We start from the raw sequence: 15,731 nt of genomic DNA, 5'->3' as shown, positions 1-15,731 counted from the left end.
CACAGCCTCGATCTCTGGCACAGTAATGCTACTGGAGCCACTGTCAGTGGAGAGTCTGCGAGGTACCCGGGATGGGATACACCTCACCAGCAGTAGGAGAAGTCTGCAAGGCCCTCTGGGTAGAGGATGTCTTACCATCGGTATGTACAGGGCTCTTGGTCTGCATAGCCACTGTAGAAACTTTAGCTTGATATGGAGATAGGGGCTTGAAGGGTCGGAGGATGCACCTGCCCCAAGGTACAACCGTCCTTTCAACAAAGAATGAGGAAGCCCATGGGTTAGGTTAAACCGAGTACTCAAGAGTACCTCCATCAATAAGTATTTTTCACAGTAGCATACTACTGCCTGACCGGCGAACCAGGACAGTAGGGTCGGGTATATCATACGCAGCTCAGCCTCAGTTAGTCAACTCTCCATCAGACAGTGCCCGTGAGAGTCGTCCAGCGGGACCAGGAGGAGGTTGAGGTCTGCAGCCCAGTAAACATGCTCTTGACACAGTCTCTAAGAGAGTCATAGTTACTCCCGCCGTTTACCCGCGCTTCATTGAATTTCTTCACTTTGACATTCAGAGCACTGGGCAGAAATCACATCGTGTCAACACCCACCGCGGGCCTTCGCGATGCTTTGTTTTAATTAAACAGTTGGATTCCCGTGGTCTGCACCAGTTCTAAATCAGCTGCTAGGCACCAGCTGAGGCAGAACGCCGCCCCCCCCAGCGGAGGGGGAGGGATGAGCGATGCCCGCTGTAGCTGGGGCGATCCACAGTCCAGAGTCCACAGTCCAGAGTTGCGTCCAGAGTCGCTGCCACCCCCCCGGGAGAGGGTGGTGTCTTGTCCTGATGTGGCTCACGGACAGCCCTGCTTCGCACTCCAGTAACTTTTTCTTATTTATTTTCTCCACAAGTCATGACTGTATAGACCTCTATCATATCCCCCCTTAGTTGTCTTTTTCCAAGCTGAACAGTCTGGCTGTGTCTATACTGGCAAGTTATTCCGGAAAATCAGCCGCTTTTCCGGAAAAACTGGCCAGCTGTCTACACTGGCCGCTTGAATTTCCGGAAAAGCACTGACGATCTAATTTAAAATCATCAGTGCTTTTCCGGAAAAACTATGCTGCTCCCGTTCGGGCAAAAGTCTTTTTCCAGAAAACTGTTCCGGAAAAGGGCCAGTGTAGACAGCACAGTGCTGTTTTCTGCAAAAAATCCCCGATCGCGAAAATGATGATCGGGGCTTTTTTGCGGAAAAGCGCGTCTAGATTGGCCACGGACGCTTTTCCGGAAATAGTGCTTTTCTGGAAAAGCATCCTGCCAATCTAGACACGCTTTTCCGGAAATACTTTTAACGGAAAACCTTTTCCATTAAAAGCATTTCTGGAAAATCATGCCAGTGTAGACGTAGCCTCCCAGTCTTATTAATCTCTCCTCATAGGGAAGATGTTCTTTACCCCTACTCACTTCAGCCTTTTTAATACCCTTTCAATTCCAGTGTATCTTTTTTGAGATGGGGCAACCAGATCTACACACAGTATTCAAGAGGCAGATGTACATGGATGTATTTAAAGGCAATGCAAGATTTTCTGTCTTATTGCCAATCCCTTTTCTAATGATTTTCAGCGCTGTTGGCCTTTTTCGATTTCCAGCAGTATTAGCTCTTTGGACTGTAACATCTTACTAAGGTCTTAATAGGAGCACGCCGGCAGACAAGCAGGCTCATTTCTAGCTGGTGGAGATGAACCCGAGGTCTTTGTAGGCAGGCGCTTACACAGCAGGGCCCAGTGAGGCTCACCGCACTATCCTATTGCTAGGCTACAAGGAAACATCTTTAGGGTGCTTCTTGCATAACTCCAAGCACATTGCCCACATTTCATAAACAAGGCCTGAGGGCTATGACATGAGGGAATGACCTGCACTTAGTCCCACCTAGCGGGTGCTGTGAAATACAATGCCTGACCGTCTAACCTGTTTCTGTGTCATTACTTTCCTCCCTGGCAGACTACCGGAGTCACTGGCAAGCTGAGTCTGATTGCTGGCTGGCCCAGTGGGGAGAGCTAGAATCCTAGGGCTGGAAGAGACCTCAGGAGTCATCAAGTCCAGCCCCCTGCCCAAAGCAGGACCAACCCCAGCTCAACCATCCCAGCCAGGGCTTGGTCAAGCCAGGGCTTAAAAACCTCTAGGGATGGAGATTCCACCCCCTCCCTAGGGAACCCATCCCACTGCTTCCCCACCCGCCTAGGGAAATAGTTTTTCCTAATATCCAAACTAGACCTCTCCCATTGTAACTTGAGACCATTGCTCCTTGTTCTGCCATCTGTCCCCACTGAGAACAGCCTCTCTCCATCCTCTTTGGAACCTCCCTTCAGGAAGTTGAAGGCTGCGATCAGCCACCCCCCCTTCTCTTCTGCAGACTAAACAAACCCAAATCCTTCAGACTCTCCTCATAGGTCATATGCTCCATCCCCTTAATCATTTTGGTTGCCCTCCGCTGGACCCTCTCCAGTGCATCCACACCCTTTCTATAGTGGGGGGCCCAGATCTGGACACAATACTCCAGACGTGGCCTCACCAGAGCCGAATAAAGGGGAATAATCACTTCTCTAGATCTGCAGGCAATGCTCCTCTTAATGCACCCTAATATGCCATTAGCCTTCTTGGCTACAAGGGCACACTATTGACTCATATCCAGCTTCTCATCCACTGTAACCCCCAGGTCCTTTTCTGCAGAACTGCTATTTAGACAGTTGGTCCCCATTCTGTAACAATGCTTGGGATTCTTCCGTCCCAAGTGCAGGACTCTGTACTTGTCCTTGTTGAACCTCATCAGATTAAATAAATACTGGTCTGAACCTTATGAAGTGAAGATCACCCAAGATACATTTAGCACATGAGCTTATTATTGGACATTTTCCAGTCTTTGACAAGGGAGTATCTGGAGATGAGGCTTTTACTAAGGAACATCAAAGAGCCATGAGATCCAGAAAGCCCCTGGGAGAGCCCAGAAATGCAGAGCCAAGCCTCCTAGTCCAACGGTTCTCAATCAGGGGTTCTTGTACCCTAGTACTGGACCAATGCCAGATTATCCAGTAGGCACAGTAGGCACAGTACCTAATGCCTATGAAAAATGTAGGGCCTAAAAAATTTATAATTGACTAAAAAATAAGAAAAGAAAATTGCTAAATCACAGTTAATAGTTTGCTATTTTTATTAGAATGTGTGTGCAAATGTTGGAGAGCTATTAAATGCAGATGTATTAAATCTTTAGTCAACAAACAACATACAGGTATAGCATACAAATAAATGTTTACTTTGCAACTCTTTCTGTGAGCAAAACCACAGATGACATCATCAAATGTAATTTTTCTCAAAAGCTCACTCGCAAGTGAAGCAGTGCCAAGGAAGAGAGTCATTTCTGTCCCATGGTAGACCAAAACCATTCTTTATACGCTTTAACTCTGAAAAAGAGTGCTCCCCCTCACAGGTCTAAACACACAACCTTTCACTGCCCAATTACCAAGGTTCACTCTAAGGTGGGCAGCAGTGTGGCCTCCCAGCTGCTTAATGAGCCCCACCCAGGAGCTGCTTCACAGGGAACTGCCTTACAGGGGGAGGGGTACTTTTTCCCCAACAGCAGTTCCATGCTGGAGCCTGAGTTTGCCTCTTTCAGCTGGTAGGGAAGGAGCATAAGGTGGAGAGGGGCAATAAATAGCTGCAGTGGTGGGGTGGAGTGGGAGAGGAAAGGAGAGGAGTGGAGAGGACTGGACTGGACTGGACTGGACTGGACTGGTCTGGTCTGGTCTGGTCTGGTGTGGTGTGATTACAGCAGTTGGGTTTGGCTGCAGTTTCATGTGAGAAACCCAGCACACTCCAGCCTCCTGGGCTGTGAGAAGTGGAGAGGAGAGAGGGAGAAGACTGCATGGGGTAGGTAGGTGGGGGGTGGAGGGGAAGTGGGTGCTGACATCTGTGTGGTAAGGTAGTTTTGGTGTGTTTTGACTCACTCCTGTCTCGGCTGCAACCACTGTTACAAGGGAGAGCCATAGGACTCTCTCCTGGTCTGGGGAGGGGGGGAAGCAGGTTGCATGGGTGAGGTGGTATGCTGATATGCTGAAGTATGGGGGTATGTGGCTATATGGAAGATGGGGATACTGCTGTGGAAATTTCATTGTCTCGTTAAGGGACATCAGACATACATTGTCTTTGTACGCATCAGTGGGAGCTTAGTCACATATATCTTCCCTTTTCTTTTTGAGGCTGGAGTGAGGAGGGGTTGGAATTAATTACCAACTGATTGGTGACATAATTACAAGATCTTAAATATGCCAGGAAAATATGATGGGGGAGGGGAGGAGAATAATGTAATACCCTTACACTGCTAGACTTGTAGAGCAAACACAAAACAGTGACTCCTCAGCAGTTCTATACCACAATATTTTTCACCTAGTATCAGGAGGGAAAGATAAAGAGATTGCTTTTGGACATGTTGAGTGTATTAATAGGAAGCAATCTGCCTGGAGATGTTAGCCTGAGCTAAAAATTAAATTGTTGTGGGGGAGGGAGGGAAACAGATCCAGAAAAGATGAATAAAGAGGATGGAGAGATTCTGCATTAGCAGATCTTAATGCAGGATCTGACTTCACTTGTATTGGTGTTTCTCTATTGTAAAGCAGTTAGGTTACTTTTGTAGATAAGGATTATGGGGATAGGCTTAGCTCATGACATTTGCAAGATTACAGTTCAAAGAAAGTTTACATAGGTGTTAATATATTAAGGTATGGAAAGAAAAGTATTTTTAACAGATTTTGGGGGGGTATTGTAGATATCTGAAAAGGCGGCGAGAAGTCCTGTGGCACCTTATAAACTAACCAAAGTGTTGGAGCATAAGCTTTCGCGGGCAAAAGACCCACTTCGTCAGATGCACAAAGTGGGTCTTTACCCACGAAAGCTTATGCTCCAACACTTCGGTTAGTCTATAAGGTGCTAGAGGACTCCAGATTCAGACTAACACGGCTATCCCTCTGATACTAGATATCTGAAGACTCTGATCTTCATTTTTTTTTTAAATATCCTGCGTTACTAATTAATACATGTTAAATTGTTAAAACTGGAAGAACTTTGCCATGGATCCTGTTTATTAGATTTCAAACAAATGATTTCCATTACATTTTAGAATTTGTTTGGGGAGGGGTATTATGGCTAAATCTTTTCTATATGGTATAATTCTGGCTCTTATGAGTCAATGGGCATATTAGGATGTGATGCTAGGTGTTGTAGGATGAAGACTATATTTAAAAGCTCTTTTAAAAATGTATCTGTATACAAATTCTGAAGCCATGTGTTAAAGTGCTGTTCTGGAGAGTCTACTCTGAGTTGGTGATACACACAACGTTTCAAACAAGGATAATTTTATCTGTGTTTACAACTCACTGTTTCACTTGCACAGTGATCCTAAACAGTCACTTAAAATACCCATCACCAACCACCTGATGTTTTATTTCCCTTCCTATTTTCACATTTGTGGATCTATTTGCTTTCTGTGATGCTTTATTACTTATGTTTACTGCTTTATCTTTATCAAATTAAGAGTTATTAATCAAATTAAGTGCTGATGTGGGTGTCTTTCTCACTCGAGAGTACCCTGTTTGTAAAAACAGAGAATCCACTTCTTCCTTCAGAGGCTTTGTGATCCAGGGACTATCCTGGCCGTCATAACACTGCTTATTGCTCTTGTAAGATACCTCCTCTGTAAGGCCCTGTAGTTCTTTAATTCTTTCTTAAAACGAGCAGCATCATTTATAGGCAGATGAGAAGAGGAATAACTGTGAGACCTCTGTGAAAAGCCTCCAGTGTCTCTATTGAAACAAGTGCCATCTTCTTGCTATAAAAATATTAATTATATTTCCTTTACAACTCCTAATGAGATAATGTTTGGCAAACATTAGCAGGTAACTAGTCAAACATAACATACTGCATAGTCTGGGGGGTTTTAAATTAAATTCTCTCTCTATTCAAGTGCCCTTGCGTGCTGCACCCTCTGGCGTGCCCAGATAAAAGCCCATAATAATCAATGGAGTGGAATGAAATGCATCATGGATTTCTCCCTTCACAGCTTCCTGGCTAAATAACAATATTGTCAATATGGTGCCTTAGGAATTCAAGCATCCTGAGGTAGAATATAAACATTGATTTCTGATGGGCTGTTTTAGCTTCAGCCTTCATTATCCAGACTCCTTTCCACTGTGTTTTAATTCTTTGGCTTTAGCTATAGCTTATTACTTCATTTAGTTCACCCCAGATTTTAAATTTTTGAGGGAGGCCTAGGGAGGCCCGGCCAGGGTTGTTACCAATCAATGAAGGGCCGTACTCTCTACTGGCTGCTTTTCCAGCACAGTTGGAGTCCTTCCAGGCTAGTTACAGTGAACAAAACTGCATTCCCTCTGGGACAAGAGATACGAAGAGTTTAACTGTGAGGTAATAACAGGAAACAGGGTGTCTGCTTCACATCCCCGATAACTGCTCACCGCTCCAACAAACAAACAGCCCCTCCCTCTACGTGCAGGATTTTGGAGGGCTTGGCACCATGGGCAGAAGCTGTGCTGATGCTGAGCACGGCTGAAACGTGTTCATGCAGATCTGAGTAGGAGAACACACACTGGAGAAATACCAGAGCCAAACTCTCTCTGTGCCTCACTGCTAGAGAACCATCTTACCCTTCCAATTGGTGACTAGAGAACTTTTATGACCTGCCCTGTGTAATTTTGTTGGCAGAAGCATTGTCTACACTTAATAGTTTAAAGCACTGCTGCAGCTTCACTTTAAACTGAAAGTATGGCCATGACATGAGCGCTGGGATAGAGCTCTCCCAGCACTCTATGTAAGCCACCTCTGCAAGGGGAGTAGTGCAGCTCTCGGCGCCATAGTCTGGTTTATGGAAGCATTTTACAGTGCTATAACATGTTATGTTTAAGGGTGTGTGAGTGTGTGTGTTTTTCACACCTGAGCCAGAAAGTTATAGCACTATAAAGTGCCAGTGTAAACTTGGTCAGTCTGTTAGCTCTGCGACAGAGACCACATCACATACATTGTGTATACAAAGCAGCTGCCTTCCCTGATCCTTCTGGCTTCCATCTGATTGAGCCTCTGGCGTAGTACCACAACAGTAATAAATACTAAGAGGGCTAGCTACTGCCACACAGGAGTAGCCCTGGAAGGTCCCACATCCAAATATTGACCTGTCCTTCCCCTACTCAGTTCATGAGACATAAGGAATTGCAGAATAAAGTGGAATGGCTGGAGGCCATGATTATATGGTAGCCCTACTTTGATCATGTATGAAATATTCTCACAAGCAAATGGCAATTCCTCATTTATCTGACCTATTTTGGCTGCAAGAACTGTTTGTGGCTCAAATTAATTCTGTCCCCCAAAGCTTTTCACCTTTAATGAAAAAAAATAAGGGGGAGGATGAGAAAACTAGCTTCTCTTTCTTTGCTTTCTCATTAATAGTTATAGTTTTTATAGTCTGATATTTTTACACAGCTCTGACGGTATCCAAGTCATTCCTATGCTTCTGTTTCATTTAAAAAATAAATAGCAACCATTATATGGGCTAACAAGTGATAAAATAGAAAATATTATAATTGATTGTTAAAATATTTCTGTCTAGGGCAGTTTCATATTATTTTAACTTGTATATATTTTTTTCTACCCTGGAGAGGCTTAGAAATATTCTCTTAGAGTCCCTGGACATTTACCTCCTGTCTGACCATTCTGTTGCTTTCTTTGGCCTTCGGAATGGAGACTGAACCTCTGACTGTTCCATGCACATGGATGTTGCTGCATTGTATAGGTTACAATGACACCCAAGAATCAGATGAAATTTCATCTCCACTTCCTGCCTTTAATTCAGAAAATGGGCAGGGGCACACACAAACATGACTCTTCATACAGCACCTGGTAGAACATTTTATTTATAAGCTTCCACATCACAATGTTGCCATATCAGAAAAGAAGAGGATTCAGGAGAAAATATTTCTTGCCTAGAAAGATGTAGTAAGTCCCTTTGCTGAGTTTTACTGTTTTGTTTTTTCTGGTGCATAAGGCAGGCCATCTCTGATTCAGTGTTGTTATGAATCCCATATGTGGTTTATGAGTGGAGGATAAAGCAGTAATTAAGTGCAGTTGTAACTTTAAAAGACTTGAATGTGTGTGTTTCCTTCTTGCCTAATATCTGGCAAGTGCCTTGTTGTATATTTAGTTGCCTGCCTGTCTCTCCAATTTGGCTGAATTATAAATTTCTCAATACAAATAAAATATTAATATGTATCCACTTTCAGTTCCCCATTGTGAGGACAGCAGCTGTTGACTGGCTACCACTGCTGGGTGCTGGCACAAACAGTGATTGTGGGACACCCTTTGCCTTGCAAAACTTTCTGTGCCATGAAAGTACCTGCCAGAGCCCACACATACTCTCAGGTTGTATCTAGACTGGCAAGCTTTTCCGCAAAATCATCTGCTTTTCCGGAAAAACTTGCCAGCTGTCTACACTGGCCGCTTGAATTTCCGCAAAAGCACTGACGATCTCATGTAAGATTGTCAGTGCTTTTGCGGAAATACTGTGCTGCTCCCGTTTGGGCAAAAGTCTTTCCAAAAGACTCTTGCGCAACAGGACCAGTGTAGACAGCAGAGATTTCTTTTCCGCAAAAAAGCCCCGATCGCGAAAATGGTGATCGGGGCTTTTTTGCGGAAAAGCGCGTCTAGATTGGCCACGGACGCTTTTCCGCAAAAAGTGCTTTTGCGTAAAAGCGTCCTGCCAGTCTAGACGCTCTTTTCCGAAAATGCTTTTAACGGAAAAGTTGTCCATTAAAAGCATTTCCGGAAAATCATGCCAGTCTAGACGTAGCCTCAAAGTATGACTGGGATTTTCCCATGCATGTGCAAAGATAAACAGATGTTTTCAGGGGTGGGAGGAAGGGCGAGCAGGAAAAGGAGTGCTACATAAAAATAAAACGGAAAAGGAAAGACCTTCCACCAGGCATGTGCTGACTGGAAAAGGAAGAATGATATGGTGAGCTGGAAATATGAGAGAGGATTTGATAAAGTAGGCAAGGATCAATTGCTGTCATTAGTTACCAAAGAGAGATGCTGCAGTAAGAGTCTAAAGCTGCAGTGGAGAAAATGTAAGCTACATATTAGGATAAAGTGTACAGCTAAGAACAGTTAAGACCCTAGAGGAAGCTGCCAAGGAAGGTTATGGAATAGCAATCACTGGAAGAACTCTAGGCCAGGCTAGACAGGAATGCTTGAGGAATAATCCTCTCCAAAGGAGTCACCCTGGGCTAGACCACCTATCAAGAGCAGCTTCGGGAAAGCACATGAGGAGATAGCACAAGAGGACACAAGATGGATTACCTGATCCACTAAGCAACCTTATGAAGTTTTTACGAGAGAAACGAAGAACAATTCACTTCTGTGAAATTTGCCACTATGAGGCTGCCAAGGTCTTTGTTGCTCTCCTAGCAAACACTGTTCTATCTACAGGGTGTTTACGAAGAGGCTCTAATATTTGATCGTTAATTCACCTGACATGCTCCTTCCTTTTGCTTGCCTGTGTCCCCTCCTTCACCCAGTCCAATATTATTTCAACATGCCAATGAGTTAAAGCAATGAGAGAGTGGTCCCTTGCAGGGGTGTTCTTTGTGACGGCGCTCTGAAAGCTTGAACAGCTTGGTCTGATGGGTGGTTTTCTGGCAATCGAGGTATTGAATTAGTAGTGCTTTGTGTGAATGACTTGCACTTAATACTAACCCTCCTTCCAATACTGCACTGCCCTCTCTGCCCCATTTGTTCTTTTGCTGCCAGTCATGTTTTCTTGGCCTTTTCCACGGAGTAAGCATTGGCAGGGAGCTGTCCCTTTAAAGCTCTCCTAGCCACACTGAGCAGGTGCTGCTGTTAATCACTTTCAGGCAGCCCTGGGGAGCAGAACCCTTTGTAGAGACAGAAAAGGGAAGGTCACCCTATTCCTTTCTGGGGTGGAGGAGAGGGGCACTGAGGTTTAGCTGTTCCCTGTGCTTGGCTCTTCTTCTTCCACATTACCAGGTCAATTATTGTGGCAGAGGAATGAGCTGTTGAGGTCTCTCTCTTCTTCTCTCTACTTCATCTTTACTTAGGTGCCATTTCATCTCCAGTTCCACAAGCTCCTCTACAGACACAACCACAGTCAGTGCTGTAAAATTGGGGGTTGGGGGAAGTTCAGACCAGATTCTAGCTGCTTAAAGAGCTGGCAGGACTGGGCCATTACATCCAGTTCCTACACTTATTGCTGCTCCTTGCTATTGGACAGCCCTTTGGAGCTACATGCTGGTCAAGTACAGCTGGCTCCTGGCGAGTGACTAGACTGCTCTTTTCCCCTTTTTAAAGCAAGACCTTCCTGAATTGAGCACAAACCTTCGTCCTCCACAAGCTGACAACAATGGAGATAGGCCGGCTGCTGTTTTTGTACTTCCTAGAGGCACAGGGCTCTTTGGCCTTCTGATAGGCTGAATCTCCTGTCTACTAAGATCAGGTAGCCCAAGGATAAGAGGACTCTGGATGCAGCTGGAAGGCAGTGTGTTGTAGCTGGATAGGGAGAGCTGTGATTTGCCTTCTGGTATGCTGGAGGCAGGTGACAGATGAAGTTCAGCCAAACTCCTCTCTGAAAATTGGTATTGCTTTGCAGCTTGCTGGCATGCAGTGCGGTTTGCATTGGGCATGATCTGCAGATTTTTCTAGTAGCTAGAGCTTTTGCTAATTATAACCCTGTATCTTGAGAGCTGTTTGTTTACAGGACCATCACAGAATGGAAATCCTCTATCTGCAGGAAGGAAGAGGGACAGGAGCTATACAGAAACACCTGTGAGAGAGCACCACTGGATTACCACAGAGCAAGGGGGAAGTGTGGGGCCAAACAACCGTACCTAGTGATGGTTTGGTGTCACTTCCCACCCAAGCTTCTCTGATTCTGAGCCATGGGAGCAAGTTAGACAGGCCTGCTTTTGTAATAATCCTGCCTTCTTTGTGTGGTATGAGACTGGTTCTTACATTGATCCACTCAAAAGTGCAGGGCCATTCAAACTAATGGTGATAACCCTTGTGTGTACCTACATGGGTCACTGTTTGGATTTGCTGAGTGCACCCAGTGTCAGCTGCTAAACTGTGGCTGATCTGCTAGAGTCTTTCTGCCTGTATGGTGTAGGCAATATGAGTGAACACCCGCTTTTGCCTTCCACTGCTAATAAATCTTTCTGCTAGTCTAAAGACATTCCTAAAATGCAAAGATTTCTGTTGAGTTTCCTTCTGCATCCTGGAACAGTCCTCCCTGAGAGAGAGACTGAGCGGCCGCATACAGAGTACTGTGTTTGATAACCTCTGGTCCGGCTATTTTGATTCTCTAGTAACTTTTCATTCCCACCCATCCCTTCTTTCCCATTTTTCCTTGTTATTCTCTCCATCCAGAGGATCATTTTTCAGACAGCCCCAGTGCTTTGCCCTGCAGTCAGACTATTTAGTCTGGTTTTAGTGACCCTGTCTGACTGTTGGAGAATAAGCTCTCAGGTTTCTCTTTTCTTTACAATCACCACATTTTTTAAACAAATACATACCTTCAATCCCTAGCCTTTCAAAGGGACTTAAGGTGGTCTCATTCCCCCTGCTCTGCACTGAGAGAAAAGCAAAGGTTAGAATAGAGCTTTGATTTGCAGTCTGTCACAACTGTGCATTGTTGCCTTCCTTATTAGTAATTTGGGGATAGTTAATTCAGAGGTAATGTTAAAAAACACACACAAAATCTAATTCATGGGCAACATTTGCCTCTGGACAGAGAAGCCAAGAGATTGTTTGAGAGTCTTAATTGCAGAAGTTATAATGATTTTTTGTTTTGATTAATTTGCCCTGGAAAAAAAGTGCTTAAAATGTTAATTCCAAAAGTTTGTTTTAAATCCCATAAGCTCCTCTTTTCTTTATGCTGTTCATCCATTGTCCATATTCCATAGCAGGAGTTCACTTTGTGTGAATATATTGTTCAGTCTGTATAGAGTCAGCAGAAAGGAGTGTTCCCCACTTAGAATATATGTTTTGTGCCTATTCACTACTTGATTTTGTTTTAATTGCTACACACAAGTCAAAGTAGCTAATCCCTCCTCATGGATTTAACAGAACAGCCACTATTGAAGCAACTCCTTAAAACAAAACAACTCCACTCCCACAGGCCTGAAACCTAAGATTTAAATGTATTCTTAAAGAATCAGGTTTCATCAAGGGTTAAAATCATAGGGGTTTTTCCTCCATAAATAATAAGCAAAAATGTATTTTAAGAAAGTAAAATGCAAAGGTGTGATACCCTAACCAATAAAGTCTCTGGAGTCTCACACTCCAAAGAGCTGACAATGACAGGATGATGGGAACCTTCATATTGATCAAGAAATAAAAGTTAAACAGTGGATAATGTTTTGCTTGAGTGCACTGGAATATTCAAATTCAATGCCACTGGTGCTGAATTTACCCAACCTACCATGAAGTACAATAATTGGGGGACAAGAATAATTCAGCCAGCTAATTAGCCTGAGTGGATTTTATTGTGAGTTTGGGTTAGGTGACCGTCGCTGACTACATTCTGTGGGGATCTGCAAGCCAAAATCCCACACAGGCACTTCTGCAAATCCTAGACAGGCTATTTAGAGACAGACTTCTATATGCCCTCTGAGCACAGTACCTGAGCCATAACTTAGTGGTGGCTGGGTATGTCAAATGTTCCATTTCTCTTTGCTGGCATTTATGTCAGTCCTGGTGGCTGCTCTTTTAGCTACAGGTTTAACTCACAGCATTCCATATGGGATGCTGAGCAAGCTCCCAGCTTTCCTATCTGCATGCTCCTAAACACTTGAGGGGATAAAAGACACAAAATGTACATTCCAAACACAGGGTGCACAGAATATTAGTGGAGAAAGTAACAACAGATGTTTTCATATATTTAACTATTTCTGTAAAACCCAGTCTCCTCCCAGATCCCCCTCCTCCTCGCCACCTAGAAAGCTTTCAAGTGGAACAGCCTGAAGCTATTACAATAAACACCTCAGCCGCAACCTGTCTCTCATTTGCATATTAGCAGCCTTAATTCTGATGAAATATGCAAATGTATGCAAAATGAAATTCATCTCATAATGACACAAGGCGATTAAACAATTTTTATGCTTAAATATTCTGTTTAATGAAATCAAACAGACCCGAGTGTGTGACAAATTCGCCTCAGCATGGAGAAATTAGTGGATATCAAAAAACTAACACAGAATTCCAAGCAGAGAGTATACTGTGCTGGGCATTGAAATCGCCTCTTCAATGTGAAAATGAGCAGTGTTTTCTGTAACCAAATGAACTGGAAATCATATTACTGAAAACTGCTAAAATAAGTTAGAAGAAAAGCACTTTATTCCCTGCACTCTAAAGGAACTGCATCCTCCATTATGGGCTGAGCATCTTTTATTTACATTCCAGATGTAAAATTGAGTAAACATGCCTGCAGTTCCTATTTAGCTATGTCTGTTTAAATGAAAAGACAATACTGTACATCCTGTGCAATGAAATCATGTGTCCTTCTGAGACCTGGCATGGGTGGCTATAGGTTGTATGTATATCATGCTAGCTTGAGTGGCAACCTCTCCTTTGCAACCCACTGGCATATCACTTGTAGTGCTTCTATCCTCCATGAGTCTGTTCCTAGAATCAGCCATGCTGAGTTACTATTTGTTTAATCAGGTTGCTGTTAGCTAGAGCTGCCCAGACTTGTTTTATTAGCTACAGGTGGATAAGACAGTGAACTTGCACATGCATCTCTGTGCACTTCAGCACCCGATTTAAAACTTACAACACACTCATTCCATGTTTCCATTCCATTTTCTCTGTACCCTGATGATATTGTCCAGTCTAACCTCCCACCGGACCATGTTATGAAGGCATAGCCTTCCTTTTGAGAGAGGGCTACAGGCAAATGCTGGGGAAGTAAGAACACTCTGATCCCTTATGCCCCTACATGGCTTTACAGACCTTGGGATGGATACTCAGCTGGTGCAAAGTGCATTGCAATTTGTCTCTGGTACAGGACCAGCAACATTACAACTTCCCACCCCCTGCGGTAAGAGGTAAACAGAGCAGGAAACTTGTTTAGAGGAGTGTCTCTGAGGTTCAGTGCCTCCACAGCCCCGCCCCCCCCCCCCCCCCATCTAAGCACCACCGCTTGCTCAAGGCAATACAGTTTAGCCCAAAGAGAACACTTGGTTCTCTTGGTTAAAAACTACCTCATCTCCCCTTCCCCATCTGGGAATAAAGGCTGTCTCTGAAGAGCACCCAGGTTGGAGTCAGTGGCCATGTCCCATCTGATTTGTTTTTCCCCAGGAGGCACTGGCATCACATTTTGAATGAATCTTGGTCCTTCTGGATCCCCACTCTGTTCCATGGAAGTATATGCAGCAGTGGCTTTCCTACTGGGCATGTCTAACCCCCATAACAACAAGGCCCTTCTGACTGACCAAAACAGGCTTTTCCTGGCAGTCCTTCCCCTCCAGCACCTGTATGTTGAGAAAGCAAACCCACCAACCTCTGAGCTTCCCAGCCCCACAAGATGCCCTTCTGCCTATTCAGCAGAGAAGCTTGTAAACTGGAGATGGCTCCTGTCTCTTTGGCTGCTGAACACTGGCTCCAGGAATGAGAATGATCCATAAAATGGTCTTGTTTGGTTTTCCTTCTGTCTCTCCTGGGCATGTTGCCACAAGGTGGCCCAGAGCAGAGTAAATATTAGCTAGTGTCTGGGGAGGGGGACAGTTTCAGCTCTCTCATTCACCTATCCTCCCGAGGTAACCCCTCCTGGAAACAATGATACAGCCGTGGCACCAGTTCAAGAGAAGCAAGCTCTATTATACTAGAGGCAGTGGTCTAGGGAGTATGGAAGTGCTACCATGGAAAGCGGTAGAATCCCTGTTGCTGCAAATATCCCAAGGTGGAAGTAGACATTTGGAGCTGGCTTGGGAAGAACCCAGCCATGGTGCAGGAGGGATGGACCAGGCAACCTGCTGAAAGGTCCTTCAAGACCTACTGAATCTCTGTGTGCAGCTCTCTGTACATGCACCGTGGTGCAGGAATGGAAAGTATCACTTCCTTCTGTGCAGCCGCATAAGAAGCACTCAAAAGGGGGGTTATTTATTGCCATATGTTGTTTAAAGCTCCGCGCTCTCATTTATTTTTGTCAACATGAATTACATTTTGAATTTCCTCTCCTCCTTCTAAAATAAGAATGTTCTTATAATAGTTCCAGTGAGTCGTCATCTGGCTGATGCTAAAGAATAATGTACTGAGCGGTAATACTATGGGGTCTTCTCACCATGGCTGTGCAGTGATCTTTTATCACACAAGCAGTAAAGGTCCTGCCTTGCTTTCCTACTCTTTGGTGTTTGCAACTCTTGTGGGATGGCAGCGAAACACAGAAATCGACCTGTGCTTGGGCCGGTGCAAATTTTTTCTCTACGTTTTTTTTCAACACAAAATGAAGTTTTCAACTTAACACTTTTTTTTGCAAAAAGTCTGTATTTTGCTGAAAATTGGAATTTTTTTCATTAAAAAAACTACACACACAAAACTGAAAAAAATTGTGATGTAGAAATGCAGCTTCAAGAGAGTTGCCATTCAGGTGCCTCCTGTCTTCATTCTCCTCTATGGA

The sequence above is a fragment of the Pelodiscus sinensis genome, chromosome 15, assembly GCF_049634645.1.
Source record: "Pelodiscus sinensis isolate JC-2024 chromosome 15, ASM4963464v1, whole genome shotgun sequence".
NCBI lineage: Eukaryota > Metazoa > Chordata > Testudines > Trionychidae > Pelodiscus > Pelodiscus sinensis.
Note: the sequence above shows the minus strand (reverse complement) of the source record.